The 5,742-nt window shown below is 36.5% G+C and overlaps 1 non-coding gene across 1 annotated transcript; it reads right to left on the bottom strand.

Moving 5' to 3' along the window:
• Positions 1-358: 358 nt before the first annotated feature.
• Positions 359-464, bottom strand: LOC124887512. The gene has a single exon (XR_007045283.1). It is a non-coding gene; the product is annotated as a small nucleolar RNA R71 (small nucleolar RNA).
• Between the last annotated feature and the right edge of the window lie 5,278 nt (positions 465-5,742).

Below are 5,742 nucleotides of genomic sequence, written 5' to 3'. Positions count from 1 at the left end.
GAATGAGGATCATCTTAGGCATAAGGGCTGAGCTAGTACTATTTTTATTTCATTGATGAAAGGAAATGGAGTGTGTCATATTACTAGAATGATGCTTCATTTCTTCAAATAAAAGGGTTATTTTGAGGGTAAGCACATAAGGATGCTAATCTACACTGGAAGAATTTCATTGATGTGTGCTCTCCATTTGACATAGCCCACATTTATAAATAATCAATTCGATTGCATCTTTTCCCATTCTCTTTGATGAAAGAAGCAGTCTTATAGTTTTAGTCTTTGCCTGTGAGGTGCAACACTTCATGGGTTGAGCCTATGGAAACATTCTTGGATAGGTACTTTCTTCCTTCTCGAATGTTGCAACTAAGGAATGAGATCACTAACTTTTTCCACCTTAATGGCGAGCCATCATATGAAGTTTGGAAATGGTTCAATCATAAGATAATGCAATTCCCAAATCATGAGGTTCCATATAAAATGCTTTTTCAAATTTTCTATAGGGCATTAGATCAATTGAATAAGAAGATAGTTGATATTACAATCGATGGTTCTTTTGTAAAAATATCTTATGGTGTTGTGGTGGTTTTGTTAGGTCAAGTGACCAAGCAAAGTAGAGGCTGGAACACAGGGAATACTGAGGTAGTCGTGACGGATCCCTCTATATCATTTGTAAGCCAAGAACAAAAAAAAGATGAGGAAAAATATGAGAACATGGATAAAGTGATGACTCAACTTGATCTTCTCACCAAGCATATAATGGGAGCTCCTTCAAAGGCGTTCAATGTCGTTGCTTCTAGGAGTATTAAGGGTTATAATTATGAGGAATTAGAGTCTCTTGATGAATAAATTTTATTCTTGTTGAACCAATTGGGGGGTTCCAACCCCACCTTCAAAGGTAAAGTGGGAATCAAGGTTTAAAGAAAAGGGATCATGATAAATATTCGTGTGATAAAGATCGTAATAGAGACCGGATTAGAGAGATAAGGATAGAGACTATGATAATTATGTACCTCAACATGGTAGGGCCAAGGGTAAATAGTCAAGCTCTATTGACCCAGAAAAGTTCAAAACTGAAGATGCCCTTGCTCATATTTTGATATGTGTTGAGGGAACCGATAAGATGATGAGAGCTGAAAAGTGACTTCTCAAAACTCAATCAAATAGTGATATCTCATTCAGCCTTTATCAAGCAAATTGAAACTCAAGCAGGCCAAATCTTGACCCAGCTCAATGCAAGACCAAGGGTGGATTGCCTAGTGACACAGTTACTAATCCTAAAAATGATGCTATGTCATAACCATTGTCACTAGGAGTGGTCAAACTTTTGGTAATAATGTTGTTAACATTAATGAAGACCCCAATGAAAGGAGAAGTGATGAACTGGCTAATGAAAAGTAAAAACGGGTAGAAAATACAAAGAATGCAGTTCCAAAGGCCAATGAGAAAATTCTTGAAAAGCTGAAGGTAAGTGAAAGAAGGGTTGAAAAAGAGGAAGCTCCTAAAGCAATTGATGGTAATGATACAAAATTGGATAAAACCCCAGTTGTTCCTTTGTCTTTAATCAAGATTCCTCCCTCATTAATACAACGACTCATGAAGAAGGAATATGATACCAAGTTAAAGAAATTTTTTGCTAAATTAGCAACTTATCGGTGAATATTCCATTGTTAAAATCTTTACAAGAGTGTCCAATTATGCTAAATTCATGAAGGACTTGGTTAAAAATAAATAAATCATGGATGCTTAACCCATACTTATAGTGCCATAATGTCTAGCACAATAGTGGTAAAGAAGAAAGACCCGGATGCATGCAGTATTCCTTGCACTATTGGGGTACAAAAGTTTAGGAAAATATTATATGATCTTGGGGCAAGAATTAATTTGATACTACTTTTATTTTTAAGAAATTTAGGTTTGGTTATCCCCACACCAACGTCTATGAGGATTTTAATGGCCAATCATTTAATCAAAAAGCCTATTTATATGTTGTATGATGTTTTAGTGAAAGTTGACCGGTTTATCTTTCCAGCTGACTTTGTTTTTCTTAATTGTGAAATTGATCACGAGGTCCCAATAATTCTTGGTAGGCCATTCTTATATATGGGAATGGCCTTAGTTGATATTGACTATGGAGAAATGAAATTTCGAGTTAATAATGAAGAGGTCTCCTTCAATGTGTGTATGTCGATGAAGCAACCTATAGATTTGCAAGTGGTTTCAGTGATCAATAATGCTGATGATAAGGTGACTAAAACCATAAAGGAGAATCTTGTGGATCACCCCTTGGTGGGTGCACTACGAAACTTGGGATTTGAGGTGATTGAAGAAAATGATGAGATGGTTAATTTAATGACGATTCTTGGCTCTTATGATAGAAATCCTTGTTAGAGTAGCACCTTGCCAATTGTTATTATGGATGATCTAGCGTCTCGACAAAAGAAAGCTTCAAAGTCTACGTTGAAAATGTTTATTTGTGCTATTGGGTGGCCTGTGGTGGATGTGAAATGCATCATTCCCATACATTGTTTCAAGAAAACCCAAACTGAAGAGGCAGTATGACGTTAAGAAATTGAACCTAAAGTCTCATTTGAGTGATAATGTGTTCCTTCTAAACTAAAGGTCAAAATATTCTGCAGAAAATTTTAAGTTATTAGGCCAATTCATGGTCTCAAATGTATATTAAAATGAAAAAATTAAGTTGGAGGATTATGAGAAAAAAAGTTCATGGTGAGTGGTAAAGTATTGAAGTATTACCACAGGGGTGAACTTAAAGAGACTACTGTTACGTTGCTTTAATTTAAAACGCCGAAATGATGATTAAGGGACGTCGTTCCACAATGTTAAATAAAGTAATAAATGAGAGGCAATCCATCATTTTCACGAATTTTGCATGTATCATTTGAGTTTCAGATTGTTAGAATAACTTAGGATTTTCATTTTGACTAATACAAAAATTCTTAAAATTTTAAAAGTGATTTGAACAAATTTGGAGTCAAAAAGTGGATTGGGATTGAGTTTGGAGATGCACTAGGTAATAAATAGGGGAATTAAGCTATTTCCAAGCGGCTCTTGAGAGGCCTAAGTTATCACGATCACGACACATAAATCGCAATTACAATTTGGCAGCTCAGGAGACCTCAATTATTGCGATCTCCAAAGGAGGAATATGATCATGATAGTAAAGTCACGATTGTGATGCTCTTTTGCAATTGTGGTGCTATCACTTATAAATAAAATTGAACTACCTCAATAATGGTTCCATTCTCTTCTCCCCTTTAAATTCCGTAATTCATTAATTTTTATCAATCTTAAAATGGTTTTCAAAGTGTTCATCATCTGCATTTGCACTCAAAGATCAGGTATTACTCATAATCTTTTTTTTAATTATTGAAATTACTCCTTAGTTTCATGTTTAAAGCCTAAAATTTGGATTGTATCTTAATTTTTTTTTGTGCTTGAAGTTGATTTATCTGGTGTGTTTTATCTTTATCTTGGTGTGTACATGATTGGGGAAGTATTGAGTACCTAATTAGATTCAAGGAAGCGAGAGTTTGAATTACACACCAAGTGTTTGACAATTTGCCCAAAAAAAATCTTTGAGAGTTTTTCTGTGATTTTGAGGGAATTGCTGGGTAATTATGAGTGGTGGTTCATATTCTTTGATTTATAAATCATCTATTACACAATTGGTAAAGATAATGCAAAATTAGGGTTGGAAAATTTTGAGGACGATGGGTACACAAGTATCATGATTGCGGACTCAAATTGCGAATGAGACACTTGAGACCCGTCTATAGATAACTCTAAGTTATTGCAATTGAGGTCTCAGGTTGTGATCGTAACGTCTAAGTCTTGTCTTCATGTAAACTTCATGTATTGCAATCACAATCTCAAATCGCAATCGCAGCATCTGCGGCCTGTCTGCACGTTTTCCTAAATTCCTAAAAAGTGATGTTTGAGCACAAATTAGATCCTCCCACCATTTCTTTAGCTTTTCTCAGTCACATGGCATTGTTTTAACATTATAATATTGAAAGTTCATGTGTGTATTGTTTTTAGACGTTTAACCAAAATCTAGAAATGGCATACCAAACATTGATGAAGTGAAGGTTGAAGTGGATTTTGACCAGAACCAATTTCTCTCTCTCGTCTACCAAGATACATACTACGAGGACTTAGCAAGAAGGAAAGTATTCCCTAAGAGAGGGATATCCTTGGAGCGAGTTCCTAAACACCTCTTGCATATTTTTTAGAGGTTGGAGGCAACAGAATAGGTATGTTTTGCACGAACCCATGCCATGCTAATCAACAATGGGTAAGTAAGTTTAACAAAAATATAAAATCCATAAAATTGTCTAACCCAATAATGAGGATAAGGCGAAGGTATTCCATTTTAGATCTGAGGAGATCAATAGGGTGTATGGATTGCTGGATGCCTCGATCAATTTTCATTGCTAAGGATTGTGCTCTGAGTAGTTAGTTGGTCTTGCAGTTGGGCCTGGGTAAAGATGTAGCATGGGAGACCACAAAATTTGGTATTACATTGAATGAGTTCATGGTGGAGACGAGGATTTGGTTGACGATCATTTACAGTTGTGTCTCTCTATGCAAGAATCGGACAAACATCTCGGTGATGTGAGCTTAGATAGTTTCATGTATTTTAGACAAAATTCCTTTGAATGTTGGTCTATTTGTTATCTCAGAGATCAGGGCATAAAAGTCCTAAGCTAGGCCTATGCTGATGTTTCCATCCCTGATCACCGAGCTGTACAAATAGGCTGGCATTGAGAAGTATCCGTTGGACACTTGGATAGCACCAAAGACATTGATATACCCCTTGAAAATGTGCAGGGAAGGTGCAACTTTTAAAATCAAAATTAGAATAATTTATATGGATAAGTTGGTTCAGTATAAATTTGACACTTGTAGACCATCGTCAGTGGTTCTATTTGAGAAGTTGACAAATGAGATGCAAATGGTATGGGAGTTGGTTTCCAGATTACCTACAAGACCAGGTGAGTTTTCTGTCGGTCCTACCTCCTATGTCCCTTATAGGGATTATGATAATCTCCTTGAAGATTAAAAGAGGCAAGCGGCTACCATATCTAAGTTGGAGCAAGCTAACACTTCCTTGTCCAAGTCACACTAAGAGTCGAGTGAGTCACATGCGAAGATGAAGAAGAGAGGGAAGAAGTAGTTCAAATTCTTCACTTTGACGTGGAAAGGGGTGAAGGGCCTGTGGAAAGTTGTCACGACCCAAACTAGGGCTTGGCCGTTACGAGTATCTCAAGTCCCTTATAAACCACAGATCACCCCCTGCACCTAACCAAATCAAACACAACATACCCCAATGTAGGATGATTTCCGAATATATAACAAAATAGCATGCAATAATCTTAAGGAAATTCAAACTAAGTCCATAACCACGACTAATGATAGGCCAAACAACCAACTGACACCGCCCAATAGCCACAATAGTCCAAACAAAGACTGCTAAATAAAGAGTCAAAACTGAATATCAAAAAAGTGTCGGGACATGCCTCCCATATAGCCAAAACAAGTTTAAACAACCTGAGACATCAGAGACCAAAACATAAAATATAAACTTCCAAATTATGGAAGCTCACCACTTTAATATCAACTCATGAGGTGATCCCAAATCCTTATCACTAAGCAGGAGGAGTAGAAGTACGGCTAATTCTTTGATCGCATGGGGATACAACATCGAAAGACAGTTAGCGGGGT

The sequence above is a fragment of the Capsicum annuum genome, chromosome 9, assembly GCF_002878395.1.
Source record: "Capsicum annuum cultivar UCD-10X-F1 chromosome 9, UCD10Xv1.1, whole genome shotgun sequence".
NCBI lineage: Eukaryota > Viridiplantae > Streptophyta > Magnoliopsida > Solanales > Solanaceae > Capsicum > Capsicum annuum.
Note: the sequence above shows the minus strand (reverse complement) of the source record. Positions and strands in the feature narration are given on the sequence as shown.